Source organism: Streptopelia decaocto (genome assembly GCF_964273445.1).
Source record: "Streptopelia decaocto genome assembly, chromosome: 6".
Taxonomy (NCBI): Eukaryota; Metazoa; Chordata; class Aves; order Columbiformes; family Columbidae; genus Streptopelia; species Streptopelia decaocto.
Window position 1 is genome coordinate 55,463,010 of NC_138660.1, and position 24,733 is coordinate 55,487,742.

Below are 24,733 nucleotides of genomic sequence, written 5' to 3' on the forward strand. Positions count from 1 at the left end.
AGGCAGCAACATCAGTCGGAAGGTGGGCAGGCGTTGCTTGTTCTGTGGCAATATATCAGTTAAGGTCATTAAATGAACTAGAAGAAGCCAGGCTCAAAGCAAACAAAAGGAGATGTTCTCTCTGCAACTGGTGGTGGACAGAAAGAATTTGCTGCCAGAGGTGGATATGAAGGCTAAAAGCTTATTACGATTGAAAGGATGACTGGACAAGTTTGTGTAAAGAAATGCATGGAGGATTATTTAGAAGCTAGAAGCCACCTCTGGCTTAGGAAATGCCTTTATCTGAAGATAGCTGGAGGCTAGCAGAAATGTGAGGGAAACATTAATAGCGTAACTGATTGTCTTGTTTCTACTGTTTTCTGTCTGACTGCTACAGGACACTCAATGCTGGTCTAGATATACTAGTATGGCCATTTTTCTGCTTGTACTTGATGTAGCAACTCTGCTATGCAGGCTCTTGCAGCAGATGGACATGAGCCACTGCTCCAGAGGTGTTTTGTGGTCCAGTTCTCCTCTGGTATCAACTGGGGAACTTGGTCTTATGTTGGTTGTGAAGGTCTGGCTTCAGATCCACAGTGAAATGCATGTGGATGATGTTTTGTGCTGGAATACCAGCTTAAAATAAATGGAGGGGAGAGGCTGTGTACTGAAAATCAGCCCTGTTTCCTGTAATAACTGATTTTTCCTTTGAGGCCTCTTCTCCGAAGCTTTACAAGACAGACTGTGCATATCTTCAGAGCCCTGAAAGGATCAAGGAGCTGTAAAGTCTTATTGTGAAAGAGAATAAATTATATTGAGCAACTCCTACACACACACGTACAGGAGAAAAATTTCACCTACTCTCATAATATCAGATTGTTGATATTCCCTGTATAGAACTATAGGGAATAAACAAATGCATTCATTAACATTTACCCAGTAAGGTGAACTGAGGACAGAATATCAGTCCAGATATCCAGGCTTATCTCTGAATTTCCTGGATTTTATAGGTTTAAGTCTGACTCTGAACAGGTCTTAAGGGCATTTTCTTGGTGGATTAGAAGGGTCTGTGTTTGGACAGTCCCATCTATAGTACCTATGGGATTGTACAAAGCCCTAGTTTTACTATTTGTATCTGTTTTAAAATCCTGCTGTTCATTTGCCTGAGTCAAACAGCTTTCAAAGTGGAATTAGAGTTGGGTACATAGCATGAGGAGAGTAGACATCTGGAAAGAGCTTGAAAGACTCAACCAGCATTTCACAGACAACGTTGGAAAACAAACAAAAACCCCTCTGAAAATGTGGTCTGCAGATGGGTCTTTATATTCTCTTCCCCATTATTTTAATGGGGAAAATTCATCTTTAACAGAAAGGCATTCAGCACAATAACAGCAGGAAAATGACTCAAGGGAAGTCGTTTTCCAGGATATCTTTCTGTCTGGGTCAAAGCACAAGTTCCTCTGTGCCAAGAGACTCTGTTCCTCACGGAGCGGCTGCAGTGTCGGAAATGCCATCACCTTCACTGGTGTCTTCTGCTAAAGCAATGCTGGATGAAGCTTTCAGTTTGCTTGGAGTATTTCTCCAGTAGTGATTGCTGGTCTGGGGCTCTCCCGCAGGCTTGCCCAGTTTGCCACAGAAAGCATTGCATGGCTTGGGCGGCCTATCCCAGCTCCAAAGATGGTGTGCTTGTTGCAAGCTTGAGCCAAGCCATCTGTAAGATTTGTCAGATAAATGTGACTAGCAAAGTGGCACTCGTGAGCAGATGAAGGGAAATTCCCTAGGGGATTCTCTATTCCGCTTGTCATTAGCAGGAGAGGCAGTGGGAAAATTAATTGTTTTGAGCAGCTAAACACTGGTGAACATTTGATACTGGATAATCTTTAAGTGTCGGGGGGGAATGTTGAACATGTCTTGAGCAGTCCAGACTCTGTGCTGGAGGCAGAGTATCGTGTTCTGCATGTGGGGCTTACCTTGGTGAAGCGGGATAAGAATATCTGAGTTCCTCAGTCTTGTATTTCACCTCAAAACCACCTCCCCTCCCTGGGGTAGCTTTATTCAAAGTAAGCAGCCTGAAGGTGCATTGCTGCTGTTTTCCTGTGCATAACCCTGGTCTTAAATGGAAAACAAAATCTACTCCTGCTGTGAGACAGTGCTGCCTGCTCTCTAAATGAAACCTGCTTTGATGGCAGCTTTGTAGTGAGGACTAAACCTGACTTGCTCTAGTCATGAGACTGACTTAGATGTGATGACTCGCAGAGCAAACTTACTGAACTCTGCCCCTGATGATTTTTTTTTTTCTTGTGAGCTATAGTGGGCCCACAGTCTGATGCTGATGAGAAACAGGTAATGAGTCTCGCATGTTCTCCATAGAACTCCATTGGTACAACTTGCTTTGCTGAACCAAAGGGAGTTTCTAGTCTTGGAAATGAGCAATCTGAGCTCCCATGACTACCTTCCCCAGGCAAGATGCTTTTAGGCAAAGCCTTTAGTTATTTTTTAAATTTTATTTTTGTGGTAGAACATGGAGGTTTTATGGTATCCTCTTTCACATGCTGACAAGGGCATGTGTGGGTATTTGCAGGCACAAGGTATCCTGCTCATTTTGCTATCTGCCCTATTACTCACTCAAATTCCATTTGTATTTGGGTTTAAACTGGGGCTTTGAAATTAATGGAAACATCATCCTCTTGAAAGTTTCAATGTTCTAGTTACCCTGACTGGGCTCTTTTCCTCCCAAGGAGGACTGGGTGAGGGGACTGAGCTGGCATGTGTTTCTAGTTCCCCAAACTCTACCATGGACTACAGAGCAGTACAGGTCCCATCTCCAGGGAGGCTGACTTAGGGGAGAGCTGGTGAAGGGGACATAGGGAGAGAAGTTTTCCCCTGATGAATCCCATAAAACCATTCACCCAAAAGCCATGCTGGTGTAGGGTACTGTGAAATATTCAAGTGTTATTTCACACCACTTTTGCACATAAGACCAATCAATCCAGAAAACCACTGTGCCATAGAAAGGATCCCAAATCCACATTTAGCAGCTTCAGCATGTGGACAGGGTTTCAAAAGCTGAACCCCTCTTTGGTTCTACTAAGCTTGAGGGAGACATGAAGCAATATCTGTCTTCAGATGGTAGTATGTGAATGGTAAGACTGTATCAGTGAATCCTTGTCAGTGAATAGTTTGTTTTCCAGATGCAGCAGGTTTTGTAAGTGAAAATGTATTTGTGAATTTGGGTTGAATGCACTAGGTAATTGCTGTTGGAATATCTTAATTTTTCTAGCTACAAACCTTGCTTCAACTTTCATGTAAATAGATAAATTTCTGTTGACTCCAACATGGTGTTTCTTGCTTGCATGAAATGGATTTTTTTTTTTTTTTTAATAGATGAAAAAATCACATCACAAGAGACCTTTGATGCTTTAATGTGTCCTGGCATATCGATGGATACATCCAGTGCAGAAGAACAATCTGGGACACTTGGTCTGCATTTGTGCTTTGCTGGAGATTTGCTATGTAACCTCAAGCAAATCTATTAATCTCCCAGTACCTCGATTCCCCAAATGCAAAATGAAGATAATAAAACATAACTCCTTTAGCAGGGTAAACACATTAAAAAATGAACTTAAAAGCAGTTGGGTACTAGATTAATGGAGACCTATATCTTGTGGGGAAGATTTGTTGTATTATAAATAATATGTCTTCACAATTATTCCATTTAGACTGCCTTGAAGCCTTCAAAGACATACCACGCAAATGTTTACTGGCAGCGTGTTTCCCCCCTTTTATTGGCCAACAACATGTTTAGACCAGACTTTGCTGTGGCAAAGTATTCCAGCACATTGCACATGGCAAATGGCTATTTTACTGTGAAGGTACATTTCTTTTTTTTTTTTTTTTTTTTTTCCAGAGAATACCCCAAATAATGCTGTACTCAGCAAAAGCCTGTGCACCTGGAATAGCTGCCTCTGAGCAGATTTTCCTTCCAAAATGTTCAGTATGCTTCCACCTAGAGCTTTTGACTGAAACAGAGAATGAAGGAGATCTGGTTGGTACCAAGGACAAACTTTTTAAGGGTGAGTTAACTTTGCAGACCACCTGAAAGAACTTGGATATTTCTCAAGTCAGTTAAGCAATGCTGGTGCCAGGATGTCCTGGACAAAAAGGCCAGTGTTGCAGAGCATGGTTGAATTACCTAGGGTACAAAGTGGGGGTCTGGGGACTCCCACTACAGCATTAGTGCACAGGAGCTATTCAAGCCATTAGACCACCCACTGTTTTTAGCAGTGTGACTTAGCTTCCCTGGACTCTGTAATTACTCTTGTCACATTACCGAGGATAACATAGAAATATTGCAAGCATTTGCCTTCACTTGAAGTGTTGAGGCTTATGTAAGGGAGGAAAAAGGGCTACATAGAAACTAAAATGCTGTGTTTCTTATCCCACTTGTGCTTGTTTTATGCTGGTTTTGCCTCTGCTGGGGTAATTGCTCTTTAACATTGATATGATGGGTTCATAAACAGATCTGTGTATGTTTGTGAAACACCTCTGCCTAAAAAAGGTGTACATGAGACTATTTTGAGGAAAGCAGCAGCCTGGAATTGGCATTTTCTCATATAGTGGAAAGCCAGTGTGCTGTGAAGAAGGGAAAAAGCTTTCTTTCTGTGGTTAGGTCATTAAACACAGAATTCCATTTCCTCAGGTGCCTTTCCCAGGGGTCTGTTCCTCAAGAACCGATGATGGCAGAGATGTGCTGTCACACCCTCTGCTGCAGGCTGCTGGAGATGGGGAGCGAGACTTGCTAGTGTGTGAGACCTTCGTGCTCCTGCCTCCAGGAATGGAAGGGGGAAATGTAATAAAACTGTGGTAACCCTGGTGACAACCCCAGATCTGCTTTTGCTGCACAGCTCAAGAGGTCTCACATAGCCAGTTAAGAAGGGTTGGGTACCAGGAGGGTTTGCTTTTAACTTCTGCCCTGCAGCACAGGAACTATTGAATTGAGGGTTTTCTTGGTGCTGCTTCTTTGACTTCAATGTAATGCTTTTGGGAAGAACAGCAGCACAAAAATATGAAGAACCCTAAAAAGAACATGCTGATATGAAGATTGACTGGGAGGAGAGGTAGCCTGCAGATGGGGCTTCCATGTCAAGTGTTAGCACCTGACAGTCCTCCTGGTCTGATGCTAACAGAAACCACAGCAATGTTTATTTTAATCTCTGGCAAACATCTAGGCATTGGGTAAGAATAGGTTGATCTCATGCTTGGGAGGAGTTTAAAAGTGAGTACGTGCTACTCAGCTGTACTCCAGGCAGTTCTGGCCAGTCACTCCAGTAGGTGATACTGGCATGGCAGGAGTGATTCCAGTCTCTTATAGGCTCTGGGTACCGTGGTAAGCACAGCTCTGAGCCTCTCTGCAGACTGATATGTGCTCTGTAAGCACTGTGTTAGAAGAAACTGGAAGAGGGCTGGGGTTTGGTTGTCTCTGACCCCTGGATGGGATGCTGTCACTGAGAAGGTGGCACTAACTTGTGGGTGCACAACTATGCTGCTGGGATGACACTTCCGGTTATAGAATTTACTAATGTTTATTTCACAGCAAAACTAAAGCAGCCTAATTGTTACCTAATACAGGAGAGAGGAATATTTCTACTTTTTCCACAGCTCATTGTGGAAAGGCCCATGGAGAGAGACTAGGTATGAGCAGATACCCCAGCCGATAATGATGAACTGGAGGTCAAATATTTTGTGTTGCCTGACTGCTACTGTTGCAGTTACCAGCCCTAGTGAAAAGCATTTCTTTTTTGTCTGTATCTTGGGTATTGTACCACATCTGGGTGCCTACAGTATACAAGTTAACAAAAAAGTGTTTTATTAGAAAACATTACAAATTACTCTAGATATTCATTTGATATTGCTTTCTATTGTCATTCAGTTTAGCTCCATTGATAGTGTCTCATGTTTTCTCCAATCAAATTGCTTATGAATGTGTGTTGGTTTTAACTGTTTTGGACATGAAATCATATAATGCAGGGTCATTTTTTCTTCTGTCTTGTAATCGTCTGTTACCTAGGCTAGCACACAACAAAGGAAGAAGTGGTAATGCCAATCTACTATGTGTCACTGTATGTATGTATAGCACCTAGTACAGTTGGGAGTATATATTATCAACACCGCTATGGTGTGAAGGGACCTTATTGCTCTAGGCACTACACAGGCAGACAACAAAATATGGTTGTTTCCTAAAGAGTTGATGAACAAAATGTAGTTAATGATCTTTGAAGCAGAATTCTGTAGGGGACCAGTGGATCAAAGCTGCATATATAAAATAATGACACATACAATAATGATACATACTTATACTACTGACATTATAGGAGGGTCATGTTACGCTTGCATAGAGGTTCAGGGAGAGATGTATCTTAGGTTTTTTTGGGAAGAATCTGCAAGTACTACCACCTAGTGTGAATAGGAGGACTTAGAACGATGAAGTTAAGGTCTAGTTAAAGGCCCATGGATCATAGGGAAGGATGGCCCAAAATGACTGGTAAGAGAGATGGCAAGGACAGTTTCAGAGAAGGCTGAAAGGGTGGTTTCTACCCATGCTGAGCTTCCTTAGCCAGAAACACAAGTCAGCCACAGGCTGAGACTTTTGCTTGATGCAGGAGATGGGCTTCTTGGGAAGTTACCCTACTAGCCCCTGCAGCAAGAAGAGGCAGTGAAAGTGGATGAAGAGGACCAGTGTCATGGGGACTGATGGGAGAACAAGACTTCAAGAAGAGAAATGTGGATCTTTTTGTTCAGGTGCTGATGACTGCTCAAGACTAAGGATGGTAAAACTGAATTTCATGTTTCCATAGAAAAGGTGTTCCAAGACTCAGACTTATACCTTTCAGGCCACCAGAGGGGAAGGGGAGGGGGTTGCAAAATGATGAAACCACACTGCATCTTGTTCTGTTTTTTGGGGAAAACAAATGTTGCGGCTGTATGGAAAGAAATGTGTGGAGGGGGAAGTTGAAGGAGTGTCAGAAACTTCCAGAAAAGGTCTGAAATTCTGGGAAGTTCATTTACCCTGGAGGAGCAAATCTTGGCCTAGAGGAAATGACAAAGCAAGAGAGCAAGTATGGAGACGAAAACTAAAATCCTAGTTGCAGAGATGTGGACAGTCTGCCTTTGGAAAAACATATGGTGGAGGTGGCCAGCATGTAAGGAAAGGAAGAAGAGATTGAGCTAAAGCAGAAAACAACTTGTGACTAAAATAAATATTTGGTGTTTTCTTTTCCTCTCCTGGATTTTACACAGAATTTTTGTAGGGATTACAAAGTACATTGGAAGACACTGTTGAGAAACAGTAGTAATTTCAGTAGTAAAGGAAACAGTTCAACATGTCTCATTTTTAACTATTTATTTCACGGTGGAATTTGACTGTAAAAGCTCAACCTGCCTTTCTCATTTTAGCATGTATATGTTCATTTCTTCACATGAATAGGACAGAGCTTAACACTTAAATGGTCACAGAAAGCAGAGACTGGAGACTAAAAATGTAGATTAAATAGATTCAATATGAATCAAATGGATTCAGATGTTAAATCTGCAAATGCAATCTACTGCAGTGTAAATCAGGTTTATTTCAAGTTCAGGTTTGAACTGCACCTGAAAAAGCTTAGCCTAAGTAGAAATATGCATCTGTACAAAGATTCTTGCCAGAGTTTAAAAATTACTTTTAAGTTAAATTAATGCAGCTTTTAGCTATAAACAAAAGATGTATGTTAAAATGGAATCTGAACTCAGATTTATGGACCTCCAATAGAGTGCACATAGCATGAGCCCACTGCTTACAGAATAGAAAGTCAGTGAAATGGTGGCAGATGCACAGCACAGTAGCATAGGCTGGTATTAATTTTTATCTTTGTCACGGAATATCCTACTGTAAGAACTGTGGGGATGGGGAGCCAAGAAGAGATTCTTTCTAGCCATTAGAGTGCAGAAGGTTAGTGGTGAAGTATTCATATTGTAATACTTCGGAGAACTGAGCTTCCAATACCTTACAGATCGCTGGTCTATAAACAAGTGAGTTTCATTGTCATTTTTTCCTTTCCTCTCCTCCCTTCCTTTTGCTGTGGGCCATGGAGGCTCAGATCTTTCCACTGTAAACTTCAGGGCTGATAATTCTCTGCGGGGTCATCAGAGCTGCTGAGGTGCCAGACTATGGCTGCTCCCTCAGTTCTCATGAGTGCAGGTGCCCATTCTTCTTGCTTTAGGGGATCCTCTATTTGCACAGCCTTAATCAGCAACGCGTTAAGGTTTTGGCCAATGCAGTTTATGGTGACATAGTGTATTTATTTTTAATGTGGAATGGGCCTGTGCCTGATTGAACAATGTAAAAATAAAAGATATGGAAATCAAAACTAGTTTGGCTTGCTGGCCAGCACAGACAAGAATAATAAAAAAATAGAACAGCTGAGCAATTCCAGCAGGTAATTCCCAGTCTTTGGTGGGTGCTTAATTAAACTTCCACATGTTGGAGGGAGGGGAAAGCAAGACTTTTCCTAGTGGTAGTATTTAATGCATTTTTGGAATGATGGTTACAACTTGGAAGCATTAATTCTCATACAAGATGTTCTTCATTGACATTCTGGTTTTATGAATATTAAAATCTTTATCATCTGGTCAACAGCTCCTGGTATTCATTTCAGAAAAAGCTGATATTTTCATATTGTTGTGTAGATAGTGATTACAGAGAGACTGCGGGATTGTGAAACAGTGTAGAGCAAGACCGTGACCAAAATAGGAAGCCGGACATAGTCCTCTGCTATGATCAATCTTGCTCAAAACTTCAGGTGAAACAAAAGGACTGTGGTAGCCACTTTCACAGGTCTGACTCTGTTGAAAAGCCTCCAAGAAAGAATAGGTATCTTGCTATTTCTTGCTATGTGGGCAGGCTGTTTTCATTATCTATCTTGGGGAAAGATTTCACTTGATGACAGAATTATTATTAAATCATGTGTTGGGTTGCTGGGAGTTACCTCAGACTTGAAATTGAATAGATAATAGGCATTATGTTGCTGATAAAGTAACTAAATTTGCATATGTTATGTCTGAAATAAATGGAGCAGGCAAAGGGAATCTCTAGTAAATGTTTTAAAGACTTATTCTACTATACTTTTGAAACAAGTGAAAAACTAAACACTTCTCAGTGCTTGGCTGAGTGCAATGATATGTTTGTTAAAGGGTTGAACTGCAGCGAAACAAATAGTCCAACTGCTCTGTCTCTGCTGGAGTGAAGAAGAACTTCTTGGGTCCTGAATGTGGCTGTGGACAGGACCCATGGGATACTCTAGGGATTCTGAGCTGCAAAGTATTTGAGGCAAAATCTGGAATAAGTAATAAAATCTCATTTTTCACATTTTTATACATATTTTTCTATTACAAAGGTATCTAATAATGCAATGTGGTTGCAGTAATGAGATCACTCCCTCCCCAAGAAAAAAAAAAGATGATGCAAGGATATTAATCATATTAGTCGTAGCAGAGGGCAGCTATCTTGCTGAATACTTGTTCCACGACATAAATAATTTTTTATGGGTGTCTTCAGGGAGGATTAAAAAGTCAACCGTTTAAAGAGCAAGGAAGATACAGTTATTTTGACTTTGTCTTTCCCGCTGTTACTCCCACCAAAGGTAAAATGTTAGCAGCAAATTTATCTCTGTTATGTCTTCCGTCCAAGTCAGCTTGCGTCGTTGCTTCAGACTGTTTGGTGCTTGATAATTCCCATTTAAGTCAAAGCTCCAGTTAGCTTCTGACTGTAATAGCTGTCAAGGTGTAAAATACACAGCCTCCATGCAAGCACTGATTAATTGCTAAGTAATTCATGGTATAGGCCTTCAGCTGTGATTGCAAATCAAAGTGATAACATGAGAAATCACTACAGTGAACACTGAGCCATCATTAGCTTTCAAAACTCAAGAATATTGTAAGAGTTTCTCTTGCTAGAGGTGAGAGGGAGGAATACTCCGGCCAAGCTAAATCCATTGCAGAATTCAAAGGAATACTCAGGGAAAATGATCAGATATTTTGCTTTTCCAGGCACTGCTATAGTGGATTTTATCTCGGAATAGAAAATGGAGGTCATACTGAGAAAAGGAAAATCTTTCTTTTATGTGGTCAAAAGTGGAAGCATTCCAAATTTGACAAAATACAGTAATAAATCTGCAGCCACCTAGAATTATGTGGTGTTACAAGTGAAGACAGCTGCAAACTTTGTTCCTGCAGCAGGAACAAATCTCTGTTTCCGCCACCTCACATCCACCACTGCCTGAGCTCTTCTCCATCAGCCGCTCGTACCAGTGCCCTGGGGCAGAGCCAGGCTGCCTGAGCTCCTGCCTGCCAGTGCATCGCTGCCCACAGCAGCCATTTTTGATAGTTACACCACGATTTCTATGAATGGATATTGTCTGTGCCACAGCTAACATCTGGCACAGTCAAACAAAAAGGTCCCACAGGACAGGGTGGCCCCTTGTGGGCTCCCAAATCCCTAGCTATGGGTGGCAGCTGCATCAGTTGAATTCAATAGGAGAAGTGGCATTAAAATCAGTCCTGTGTGTTCCCTCTATTGTCCTCTGGAAACTATTCAGGTGCCTCATCTATCTGACAGTTAAGCAGTGGCTCTGTTCCTTGGTGGGGACCCTCTCCTCGGTGTTGTGCTCAGGCCTGGGAGAGTGCCTCTGCTCTCTGACAGCCTCTCTTGCATGCTTAATACTGTCAATTCATTACATTTTTTTTTCTTGCTTAGGGATTTTCTGCCCATTTTCTCTGTGTTGCCAAGTGGTTCTCTGTTGTAGCTCGTTAACTGCCAGTGTGTTGGTGTTGCATATGGTATAAAAGTGTAGCTGGCAAAGTAGTATCACCTCTGCAAAAGACAAAGATGTGAAATCCCACTGAATTCAGTCCTGAATCTCCCATGGGAACTGCCCCATGGGGACCCCAAGGGGTATGACTAATTAGACACACTGTGCTGCTGGGGAGCCTGATGCATGGGGCTGAGGTCAAGCAAAGTTCTGGTTGTGCATTGAATGTCATATTTTGCCACCAGGAATTTTAAATGTTGAGGTTAAATGTTGCTGCTGAAAACTCTCTGGGAAATGGGGGACTCCAGAAAGAGCAAAATGGGTAATGAGGGCAGAAAGCAAGCTCTGCTCCCAAGGTGGTGGGGGGGGATGGGGATGGACACACATGATAGCTTGCTGCTTAGGAGAAAACAAGCCCCCTGAAAGGCATTTTATTTTCCTCCACAGGGACCAGGTGGGGAGAGGAGCAGAAGCCTGTGGAAGAGAGGGGCTGGAGGAGGAGGAGGTGGAGTGAGCGGGGCCCAGCCTGGCAGGCGGTGGATGTGCCAGCGCCTCGGGTTGTCGTTTGCACCTCGGTCACGTGTGTGGAAAACATTGCCGCTGTCGTAGCTGGGTACCGCTCACTGCGCGTGGGTGCAAATGGCAAGGCGAGATGTGGGACGGAGCAGAGCTGGGCCCAGCTGCTTCTGTTTATGCTCTGCGGGAGGGAAGCAGACGTACAGAGTGACTGTGTCTTGCCGAAAGTCAGCTGGGGGCTGGTGTCCGCAGGGAAGCTGGCAGGGACCAGAGGCAGTCCAGAGCCTTCCCAACAAGTCTGTTTGTTCTCCTTTATCCATGGTCAGACCCCGCTGCTTGACCATGGGCTTCATTTCACTTGCAACTGGCTGCTCATCCTCATCCTCAGCAGTTCACCCCTCATCCCTCCTTGCTGTGCTCTGGAGGCCCTGGCAGAGTTCAAATTCACTTTATTTTTATTTTTTTTTTCCTCTCTTTTCTGTCTCAAAACAATAGTAAAGTTCCTGAAAAGGAGGTGAGCATGTACGTGCATGCAGGTGTGTTTGGGGAGGGAGGCAACTGAAACTGAGAAGTGGTGGTGAAGGAAGGCACCCCAGGGGATGGTCTCCTGTTTGCACCAGTGGCTCTCGTGAGGCCATCAAAGCTTTGTGGAATTGCATCACAAACCCTGATTCCACTGCATTTCTGTTTTCAAGCCTTCCCCTGTATCCATGAGCACTGTAAACCTTTAAAAAAACAAAAAAAAAAAGCAAAAAGAAATCTATCCCACATAGTTAGTGGTTGCAGGAACTGTTGTCTGAAGATGGTCTTGGTGGTATCATGGCAGAAACACAATGCACCTGGGACAGATGTGCAAGTAAAGGGGGAGAGATCCACTCTCTTTCGGTTCTGCCTCTCAGTTTCAAATTTGAACAGGACACGTGGCTCCTGACACATGTTGTCTAACCAGCTTGGTTTTATGTGCTACTTCAGTCAGGAAATTAATCAGGAAAAAAGATAAGGGAACATTATGCTATTCAGAGTAAATAACTGCGTTACACAATGCTGCTCCCATTGCCTAGGTAAAGCTGTTTAAGAAAATGGGCTGGCTTGAGGGCTTCCTTCTGATTGTCTAATTAAACTTCCAACCTTTGCAATTATGAAAATAACTGTGTGGTTAGAACTACTTGTATATGCTATAGGTAACTCTTGAATTAGCTAGAAAGAGACTAAGACATTTGCCTTGAGATCTTATTCCAAGATTTCTCTCCCACTTTTTTTAATGCACTTTTTTTTTTTTTTTTTTATTGAAGATACTATTTCAATGCAGAGTAGCGCAAACTCTGCAATCTGCAAGCTGCTGCACTGGCTGAAACTAGAGGTCCACTTGTTGCAACATCCCATTTGAGGACACACCCAGTTCAAAAATGCCTCTGAGGAAAGTGGAAGAAAACTGATAATACACAAACCAGTTGGGTCTTTGTAGCCCCAGCAATTAGCTTCCATTTTAAAACCTTTCTTTCAATCATAGCCAACAATTGGAAGATAATGCTTTGTGGCAGAATGTTCCACTGGTTAACTGTGTGCTACATTAATGCTTTCTTTTAACTCTGTTCATGTTTTCTGGCCTGCGGATGTGCTTCCAGTGCTATTATATGAGAAGGTAAAGTTGTAGATTTTTTTTTTTTTTTTAGTCTGGGAAAATCATGGCTATTTGTATTATGTATGATTTTTAATACCAGTAATAAATCTATAATTCCCAAATCCTGTCTTTATTATAACCCTTTAGTCAAATGAAGTAAACAAACTCACTTAGGATGGGTATGTGTCCTAGTCTCATATAATTTTCTATTTTCTCTTGGACCTATAAATATTGGAAGCAGTTGTGTGCCTGGTCTCCTGGGGTAAGCTATTTCTCAGGTGAAGGTGACTCCATCTTTTGCAGTACACCTGTGCACTGTGCAAGCAACCTGCTTTGCCTGCCATAGCCATGAAGGCTTTCATTACAGCAAGGCTACAGATGCAAACATTAAAAATCTGGTCTTCAAAAGAATTGTCCCATGTAACCTCCTGGTTCATCACTCTGGATGACTGTGTCAGATGAAGGGCTGGAAGCAGAGACAGTGGTGTCCTCATGTACATCGGAAATGGCCTTCCTGCCACCCAGGGTGTTTCTTGTCAGGCCCTGTTAGCACCTTATCCTCATCTTCTGTTGATATAAGCCAGCACATCCTTTTGTTAGCTTGCTTGTGCCTTATAATGTCATCTTTTTTTTTTTTCTCCTGTTTTATCTGATCCTCCTTATAAAAACAGAGCTACATGATGCACAGCTGGATGCACTTTGAGAAATCTGCTGCTGCCTGAGTGCTACCTGTTAGTTAGTGTGATCAGAGGGGAGTGCTGAGATGAAGAATAGAATATGTCTTTTGTGATTGATCTGTCAAGCGGGTTTGATAGCGCAGAAAAAGTAGTAGGTGTTGTACGTACAGAAACGTTCGGGCTTGGACTGTGTTTTCAGTTTGAAATATGAAGTGTGGTTGAAATTTGAAGGGAGAGAGGGACTTTGCATAAGCAAGTGGTAAGCGCAGCTGAGTGGCTTGTCTGGTGTGTTTGAGTGATTTCTTTTTTTTTTTTTTTTTTTCTTTCGGTTTCTAATGGTGCTGGTTGCAGTGGGGACTGCAGCGTGGTAGCCCATGGAGGTACTGACAGAAGCAGGGATCTGGTGGTGAAGGTGCGATACATGTGGTATTCAGCCATCACTCAATGCTTCACATTCTTGTGAGAAATCTGCTTTAATCTGGGTCTGGTTCCAACTGGCAGTGCATAACAACAAGGCTTTCCAGCCTTCTCCTCCCCCGGGGTTTCAGTCCTTAAAGATGCAGGTTCTGATAGCATGTTTTTCTTTCCAAGCCAAAATTTAGTTAAAAAATTGACAAGCACTTACACCCAGCAAAATATTTAACCTCACTGCCAGGCTGGAGTTAGCCTTTGAGTTGCTTTCTGCTATTTCGTGGTTAGCAGCACTACAGTGATCAGACAGTGGCATAACTACTTCACTCCTCTTCTCTCTACAACCAAGAGCTCCATGAGGTTACCCTGCTGTCACCGTAGCTTTTCTGTGATCTTTCACTAGTAAGACTATCAGCTATTTCTCTTCCTTGTAATTTAAAGACCACCTTCTCACAAGGTCCCATGAAGCAATAGGTAAGGGAGCGCAGCCTCTTGGGACACAGGTGTGGTCCTTGCTGTCCACTCTCGAGATGCACAACTTCCGCACAGTGGTGGTGGGTGCCAGGATCTGTTCTGTGACTGAGCAAGGCTATGTATGGATCAGAATATACCTTCCCTGATTTGTTTCAGGGTGACCTTTAGTATTTTGACACCATTTTTCATCACTTTTCGTATATCTGGCAGAGGGAAGATAATGTAGACTAGTGATTACGTGTCTAGATGTGTGCTCTATTGCAAGCTGTTTATGCCCCTAGCCACTGAAATGGCCTGTTGTCAGACTTTATTATGTGAAGGGTACAATATTGGGTAAAAAAAGGTTTTAGATGCAAAGTCAATGCCTCAGTATCTTGAAACGAGGCTAGCTCAGGGAAAACCACTTTCTTTCTAGCTGTAGCAGACAAACCAGGCTTGCTTTGCTCCAAAAGGCCAGATGATTTTCATGTCCTTTTGTAGTTGATGTGGTCTAGTGTGTGTGTGTGTGTTTTGTGTTTTTTTTTTTTTTTTTTTTTTTTGTCCTACAAAGAATGCCTCTGTGGTTCTCTTACTGGGTTTTAATTTCTTGTTTTGTTTTCTTTGTGGCCGGTATAAAATAGCTCTTGCCCTTCCTGAAGACTTTTGAATTGTCACTGGTTTTGTAAGTCCCTCTTAAAATATTGATCTGTAGCACTGTAAGAAAAGCAGTCTTAGTGTCTTTAAACCCCCATCTAGTATCAGGAAGGGCTTGGTAAGCTGAATGTAAGAGCAAGGCTGTTTTGTGCTGGTAGGTCCAGGCAGACCTGGTGGGAGTAACATTGGCCATCACAGCCCAGCCTATCCAAAGGGGAGGCATTGGTTTTTGGAGGGTTTTACAGGCCCCCTTTGTTCAGACTCTGGTGTTCTGAAGCCACAGTGAGCATCGTAGTGTTCCATCTGCATCACTTTGTGAGCACAGGTGCTGAATACGGCCCAAGACACCATCATCCTTGGTGTGGCTGGGTTCTGGCAGTGTAAGGATTCAGGTATTTCACAGTTTGCAAATTACACTGATACTTAATTCTTTGCTGGTCTGGGACCTAAAAATTAGGTGAAGTTGTAGTGAACTGAGTTTCCACGCAGAAACACTCCAGGTGACCTCTGTACAGTTCTCATGAGCCTCCATATATGTTCCTTTTGCACATGTTGCTCAGTTTTTTATGAAGAGAAACCATAGGCACTGGCTGAATAAAGTGCACTTGATTCAGGCTATTTTTCCATTTACTTTAATCATATTCTCAAACCATTTAGCAAACAGACAAATGTGTAATGCTTGGGGCAGACCCAGTTTGCCTGTGGGAGAAATAGGTTTTTTTTAATTTAAAAAACAATTTTTTTTTTTTTCTGGAGGTGATGAAGACTCGCAATTCTGATTGACTAGTTCACCAATAGATAAAAATCAAAATATCATCAAACTTATCTATTTACAAATTGTCCAGGAGCAGATTGTGAAATTGTCAGGTTTGTCATGTAAAGTTATTCACTAATTTCTTCAGGGAATAATTAGATCATTAGACAAATATGCCATAGGCAATCTGTGTGGGAACTTGTGTAATTAACCAATCCAAAATGAGTGATAAATTGTATATCGGTAATTTTCACACTTAGCAATTTAAGATGTGTTAAGTAGTTTTGTCATCAAGTTAAGGAACAGAAACAATACATTGTGACTTATATAACTAATTAGCATTCCCCATTTTACAAACACAAACAATTTGGAATTTACCTTGGGCGACAGTTTGCTCATGTGGGGTAGGAGAATATTCATGAGCGCAGAACTTTGCACTCACTTTTTGCAAATGTTTCAACGTTAAAGAGGTCATAAATCTGGTTAATCAGAAATTTGCCTTTCAATTCTAACAAATGTTCATGGTATGTTACTAAGAAAAAAAAAATCAACAACCCAAACTATTTTCTTTCCCTGATATTGGCTCAGCTTCTTGTAAAATCCTCTTGACAGCACGTACTGAATCAGAATTGTGTAGCACTAAGGAGTGGGCCTGCGCGCGTTTGTAAAGTACTGGGTGATTCCTTTGTTCACCAAATTGCTGAATTTATGGTGCAATGTCAAATGTAAATGGACTAAGGTGTGGGAGGGAGGTTGGAAACAAGAATACAGTAATTTGGAAAGGTTAAATGAAGAATGGATGGAAGATATCAGGAGAGGTTAAAACTGTGGCCACAAGTTGGTGAGAGGGGCACAAGGCTGGTTACCAAGTGCAAAGGCTGGGATCAGTGTGGCATAGAAGAGGTGTCAGACCATAGACTCGTGGTTTGGAGTGAAAAGCAAAAAAGAAAAGCTCCAGATGCTGCAATTCATTTAAGACCCCGGTACAGCCACCTAAGATGGTGTGATGTGCAGCGGTAAACTGGTGAAAACAAAGGATCTTGCTGAAGGCTAAATATCTACGTGTGCGTGTGTGCGTGCACTTTGTTTTTGGTGTATATATGTATGCACACATACCATGCAAAGGAAGATAGAGTAGATGACCTCATGGTCATCTTCCTTACTTAAACTTGGGGTCCACAAACCTCACAACTCTGCAAGTGTTTTAGGCACAGAAACTAATCTCATCCTCTTCTCTGCAGCATCTTTTAGGTACAGAGTGAGCTCATCAGTATAATATTAGGTCAAGCACTATGCAACATTATGTATATATAACAAGGCTATGGTGTGTGCAATCCAGAGCTACTGATGATATCAAGGTCTCTGGGAAGAACAAGCAGCTGTCTGCTTTTGTACATTGTGCTGATACTACAGGAACTGTGAATGGTCTCTGTCTCGCTCAGAACACATAATTAAACACACAGGCAAATCAGTGACACAGTCCAGTTGCATCAAGACACCAAAAAAAAATTCCACAAACCCACCTGACTTGAACCTTTTAAAGATCAGTGGGTTGGATTCTCTTTTTCAGTTTGAAGATGATGTGTGAGAGTGCTAGAATGCTTTTAGAATGAAGAGTGTTTAGTATAGCCCATTAAAAATAAAAAGAAAATAAAATCCACTGCAGTACTGGAGAGTCAGCAGAGGGAGTGCAAGTTAGGAAGCCCCCTCTTTGAATATCTGAATACTGCAATGCAGGAGGAGGGAAGTAAACAAAAAGACGTCTGAGCTCAAATTGTGGGAAAGAAATAGACCTAAAATAAAATCTTGATGATAAAGTTGACAGCAGCAACACCCCTTGATGAAAATTGTGATACCCCTGCCCTTGGAGGCATGTGAGTATCATTGAATATGTGCTAGAAAATATAATAGGTTTCTTGAGGTTGCCAAAGGACTTCCAGCTCCTGTGATTTTAATTATTATGTAGCAATATTTTGTGCTCACACCCTGTAGTCCATCAAATCATAGTGACATTAAAATCCTTTGCTTTTGTCTATTTTGACTTTTGAGATTGTACTGAAATGATATGAAGTATCAATATTACTGAGATGGTTATGGAGTCAAGCTTAAATTGTGATCTGACTGAATTTAATGTGTGAAAAAGCCATAAGGCAAATAACAAGATTCTTGGGGCTTGAAAAGTCATGATGGTGCTTAAACGCTTTGAGCTGGCATTGCTAGCACTACTTAAAATGACATTTAATGAGAGTGTATTTCTGGGCAACTCCACAGAATCTATTTTACTTCTGCATCTTGTAGGGTTTTTCTTTTCAGTTACAGAGAAAATATGTAATAAAAAAGCTTGAAATGGTGTTTCTGCATTTGTGTTTAATTTAGGTGTTCCTTATTCCCTTGAACTGTACTTTATTTTTTTTTATGCTGCTCAGGATTTTTCCTTCAGCTATGGCTATAGCAATTCAAACCTGAGACCAACCATTTTCTTGACTGTTTCAGAAGGTTGACCAGGAGTGGCCTTCAAATTTAAACCAAGCTGTACTTTTAATTAGGGAAAAAGTTCTGTTTCTCAATACTAGAGGTAAGAAGTAATGCCACACTAGCTGGATGGTATTTTAAATAATTGAATGTGGTTTTGTCTTGTCTGGTGCTTCAGAAATACACAGCATGACTTTTTTTTTTTTTTTTTTTTTTACTTCCCAACAAATCTGCATCGATGTTGAAGATAGAAATGAAGATAAGTGGTTGTATGGGAGATACTTGTGGGCTACTTACATTTTTGCTCAGTTTTGCATACTGTTCTTTATCTGTACAGTAATTTACTTTGAAGTGCATGCTCAGAAATAATGTTCCTTGAGGTTAATGGGGAAACCATGCTGAAAATCTTGTGGGTTTTTTTTGCTTGTTTAAAAAAATCCCATCAAAAACCCCACTGAAAGTGTCAAAGGTCCACTCTGCTTTTGACTACTAAAATATCACTTGGTAGGACACAGAGCTGTAGCTTTTAACTGTATCTGTCTGGTGTGGGCTATTGTGCTAGTAACTCCTTAGGCATTTTCAGTTTGTTTCTATCCAGTATTATGTTACCCAGTTTATTTTCAGTATGTGTGGTGTGTGTTCCCCCCCTCCACCCCCCGCCCTTCTTCTACCGTCTCCCCTTCCTAAACTTCTGTCGATGTGTTATGGTAATACAGCTCTGCTTTCCACTCCTGAGGTGCCTGCATTCATTGGTGGGTGATACGAATAAGTTAAACCTGTCTCTTAGTGCGCATTCACAAGAGTGTTGAACTGAGATTACACTGACATCTGAAATTCTGGCAGTTTGTAACTCCAAGTGCTTACACTTTGTAAATCTCAATCGCATCCTTAATGTAGATTTTGTTTCGTTTCTTGCTAAAGAGTAAAAAATGTAAATTCAAGAGAGACTGTCACTCTCCCCCTTGGTCTTTGAGTGATTTAAGTCATTCCTTTGTCAACTGATCTAATGTGTTTTTGCAGTGATAATGTCTGCTTAGTCTCCAACATCTGTGTGCTGGACAGAAACTGAGATTCTTGGATGTGTCTTGGGTGCGCCATATCTTCACCACAGCCCAATGACATGTAGGTAAAACGTGTGGCTTTATGCAACAAGTACAAATGAGACTGATTTGAACCGTGCATTGTTTGAAAGCTGTGATGAAAGAAACTAGCATCAGGCACGGGCTTATTTGATTTTATCGAAACTGTTCTCTTACTTGGATAAACTGGAAGCAGAGTGAATCTGCGGTGCCTTAACTGGCTCCGGTGCTGCTGACTCCTGGGCAAGGTCAGGTGAGGGTGAGGGTGGTGTGACTCAGGACTCTTGCTGGCATGGGCTGAGTCACAGCGCCAAGTTCATATGCCTTTCTGTTGCTTGCAAAATCAGAGATCTGTGACTATGGCCTCTCCCAAGAAGAGACTGAACCATGTCTTGGGTGAGTAGAGCCAGAGACCTGTAAAGAACAGAACATTTTCTCCTGATTTATCTGAACAGACATCTCTTGCTGGTGGTTGTCCCCATTGGGATTCCAGGATATTTTAGGGTTTGTTTATGGGTTGATTTTTTTTTTTTTTTCTTCTTTGCATATGGCTCTAGATCTCATAACTATTTCCTCACCTTCATGCCTTCCTCACAGATATCTGCCACTTTCTTGCCCACCCCTGTGTCCAGGCACTTAAAGACTTTTTATCAGCTGAAGTAGCCTCAATGTTACTGTGTGCTGCAAGGTACCTGTGAATACAGCTTTTTTTTTATTTAGAGTGGAGGGAAGCAGAAAGAGTTAGCCTCATGCCTCTGACCCTGAAAGAGCCCAGAGGCTAAGCAGGTACCTGAGATACAGTTGTAAGTCACAGAAAATCGGGGGATTTTTTTCCCTGCCTTGTTTAGTGAGGCTTGAGTTAATGTTGCCGCAAGGGTCTTTCTCTGGTCTAGACCTTGAAATGAAGACTGTTCCACAGCAAAGAAATGATGAGCCCCAACATGTCAAACCAATGACTACCACTTGCCCTCATACAACATCACCTGTTAAGTAAGGAAGGGAAAGTTCCAGCTACAAAATTATATGGTTATACAAATACAAAATACTTCTTACAAAATAAGAATAATGTGCCAAAATAAACCACTGCTCTCTGTAGCAGAGAAATGGAGCAGCTGCTCTTGGGCAAGATGAGGGATGTAACCACAGATAGCAGAAGCTGGCCTCTGCTGGAGAGTAGGGATGGAGTAAGATGGTTTCTGTTGCGCAAAGTGTATGGCATTTAAGTATAGGGCTCTGCTACCAGATTTCACACCTTCCTGAGGAGAGATTGTGGCACATGGTTGTGCTTGCTCCCCAGGCTCTCAGAGTTGGCCAGTTTCATGACACCGGTGTGCCCAATGGTCCCTGGAAAGGCACTGCTGGTGGTGGGGTCCAAACTCTTCCAGCAGTGGTGTCTTGCAGGAGTATGGCTATGGGTGTCTGGGAGATGTGACCAAAGTGGTGCAGAAGAGAGAACTGGGACAGGCTTTGGTTGCTGGTGGGGTCCGTGGCTCTCTGCTTGCTGCAGTGAGGCTTGGCCCCAGGCTGTGTCCAGCCAGCCTCTGCTGGGGTTCTCAGTGACTGTCCGGCTTTGCTCAGTCACTTCTCTATTCTAATTTTATTATTTTATTTTTTTCTATTTTTATTCAGATAGGAAACAAAATAGGTAGCAATGCTGACAATTTAAATGCAGCAGCCACAGACCTTCTGACTTCTCCATTCAGTGTCTCCCAGTAAGATTCCTTTGGGTCAATTGAAATGGACTTAATTCTTTTTCTGAATAAAAAGTTGCCACTAGCAGAAGTTGTTTCTGGCCAGTCTTGTCTTTCATTTCTTGTTATCTGAGCCTTTTATTTTTATTGAAGTAGAAAAAGAACATTCAAATTAAAAGCAATTTTTTAATTTAACTCCATCCCCCACCTGAGCCTGGAAGTTTTTTAGAAGCCTGAGGGAAGCAGTTTGACTTGTAGAAGTTTTTGTTCTCAATTCTTTCAATATACAGATCCAAGTTTGACATGCAATATCAAACCCTGTTGATCTGAAATAAATTGATAAATAAAATAGTTGTCAGGAATGTTGCCAAGCCTTCCTCATGTAGACTTCTGAGTGCCAGCTGCATTCGGTTCTTATTTTTAGGATTTCTCCATATTGTAACAGGTTTAAGCCTTAAAAACGAGGGCTGACATCTTGAAGACCAACATCACCAGCTCTGGAAGCCTAGGCCAAAAGAAAAGAGTTGCAAGATCACTGGATTGTGTAACACTATGTTTTCTTGTGTTTGAATAATAAAAATGCTGCCATTACTTTTAACTAACTTAAGAAAACAAATTTTCAAGGATGCTTACTTTTCTTTCCCCAATGAGAGGGTAAAGTGGGCCAGCAGAATTTCATTTAATTGGCAGTATTTTGCTTCTGTGCTCCTGCAGCTCATCTTACTCGCTGGACCTTGTATTGTGTTTGGAGCCAATAGTGGGTGGATGATCTGATCCTCTAGACCAGGGACTCTTGTGGTGATGCCACAAGCACACCCATAGCCCTTCCCAGGTAGACCAGGTGGGAGGAGTGCTCTTATGTGTTTTTACAACATGTAGCCAGAGCAAAGACCCAGCAGATGTGCTCAGTTTTGGTGTCTTTGAGTCCTACTGCCTATATTTGAAGAAATATCAGAGTGAGTGGCAGAACCTCTTGGATCTCTGTACTGTTTTATCTTCAAGACTTGCACTGTGGCATAAGTGGTTCTATTTCTTTATCAGGCCATGTAGACTATGCCTTATGGTTTCAGATGTGAAGTTAAACGGTGCAAAAGGAAAGTCCAATGGCCAAGTGCTTAGCTAGTTCAAACAACAACAAAAACATTGTATTTGCCAAATTGTAGAGCAAATGGTTTATTGAGCTCTGTTCTTGGCTGAGCAAGTGCAATTGTCTTTGGAAACTGAATTTGAAAACTGCAGTGGTGCCTGTAGTCACCTGCAGAATAATGAATATTTTGCCAGTGCAGTCCCTTTTGCTGCAAAAATTTCAGAGGGGAGCTGGTGATACAATCTAGGTACATCAGCACTCTCTGCTGCTTGCTGTGAAGAAAGCTGCTCATGACTGACTAGCAGGCCTGACCTGTGGGGCAGCCAGCTTAGAGGCATCTGTCTCTCTTTCTCCTTCACCCACCAGATCACACTTCTCCAACAATCCATGAGCTGTTGGTCCCTGGGTTCAGGAGGGATCAGGTTGTGCTTATCCTTCCTACTGGATAGGTGCAGGTAAGACTCTAGGTGTGATACTTTGCATTTGAAATATCAGTCTCAAGGGCCATGGTGGAGTTTGAAAATAGGTAGAGCATGTAGCTGTTTGATTTAAAAACTCTTAACAAAAAAAAAAGGGGGGGGGGGGGGTAAAATACCCCACCCTTGTAATTGTTTCTTTTGTGGCACTTTCAGTCTGAGTTAAACTAGTGCTGCTTCATTGATCCATGTGAAGATTGTTGAGCCATATAAAGACCCTGCTGTCATACGCCTGTCAAATATTCTGTTATGTGTTCCTGCCCAACTAGTAAAATGTCATGCACAACACAGCCTTTCCTACACAGAATAGCCTTGGGCAAATGCACTCTACTAGCTCCTAACAGCCCCTGGGATCTAATCTCTGCTCCCTTACCGACTGTTCATAACCTTTCTGTGCACTTTAAGACTTTTCAGACTAATTCCTTTGCATCTAAGTGTAGCAAACAAGGACTTGGGAAGGGAGCACCAGCCAGGGCTGGATCTGGGCACCCAAATGGCTTTTATGGTAAACCTACATTTCAGTTGCTTTTCCACATTATTTTCAGGAAGAAAAGTCCTTATAATAACTTAACCCCACAAGACAAGGTTTCCAGTGTTGCTTCCTTCTTGTCAGTAAGAAGAAACCTTTAGTTTTAACCTACTATGGACTGTGCTTCCTGATTTTGGAAGAACCTCTACGTGTGATACCTGAAGGTAACAGTAATATAGCTTTATTGTGCCTGGCTGTCCTCCTTAGATGACACAGTCCTGCCTGCTGAGATCCAAGGAGAAGCTAGCAGAAGGATACCTGACACTCGATAGTAGTGCATTAGTTTCCAAATAACTGGATTTCTGCAGTCTGCCAGTGTTGGTTGATACACCTGGAGAGCAAGTGCCTTTCCTGAGCTGCAGTGGAAGAGGCTTATTCTGTGGATGTGATGATTTCACATTTCCCATGGGATGGTCCACTTGGGGGCATGTTTGCCAAAAGTTCTGTGAGTACCTAGAATAATCACTATTATGGAGATAATTTTAGAGTGAAGCAGGTGCTGTGAGGTGACATTTGAGGTTGGGTGGAGTTGAGATGCCTGATTAATTACTACAGTTAATTAAATCCACCTCTGAAAGTGGAGAGAGGTGGAGATGCTGGCTGATGCAGCAAGTGCAACATTGTGAACTGTGCTTAGGTGAGCTCCAAAATGTTGGAGCTTGCTTGATGTTTTTGTGTCCTTCCAGAGGTTTCTCCCCAAACTCCGATGGTTATTGGACTGGATACCTCATGGGATGGCAGATTAAACTTCAGATCTTTTTTGTCAGTGTGAATCCAACCCAGGCTAGGTAGTAGCTGTAGGAAAGTGAGTTAAGTCAACAGGTGCCTGGTGGCTGCTTTTTCTGCAGGAATGTCCACTGTGGCACCATGATGCAAAACAAACTCACTGCTGTGAGTTGTGGGACTTGGCAGAGCTTGGAGCTGCAGGCACTGAACTTCTGCTCTCATCTGCTGCAAGAAATTCAGCCCTCCAGGTTAGGGCTGGGCAGAGATGGCCTGGCAGCAAAAGTGCCCGTGGAAAAAGAGATCACATTTTTCATCAGCCCTGCCAAAATGATTCCTTTCACCCTGTGATAATTGTCAAAAGTATTCTTACAGCTACGCTTTAGAGAGATACAAATCAGGTGATTTGTGTCTGCAACTAGTGACCTTTGCACTGAAATCATACCAGGAGCAGCATGGATTCTGTCAGCTCTGTTGGTGAGCTGAATGCAGCTCCTCAGGTGGCAGGAGCCCTGGAAACCTGCCCTGTTCTTCCTGGGACAAGGAAGAGCCACCTTGTGATTAAAGCAGACCTGTGACCCAGGAGGTCAGCCTCAAGTCCCAGCTCTGCATCAGAGTGACCACTCAGAGGAGTAGTTGCTCCCAGACCTACTTCAGTCCAGGTGAGATGTGCTAGCCAAAAAGCATGTGCTTGAGCAGTGTCAGTGGATGGGTGCTGGCTGAGCTGGAGAGAAGGTGGGACACAGCTGGAGATAAGTTGAGGCACAGCT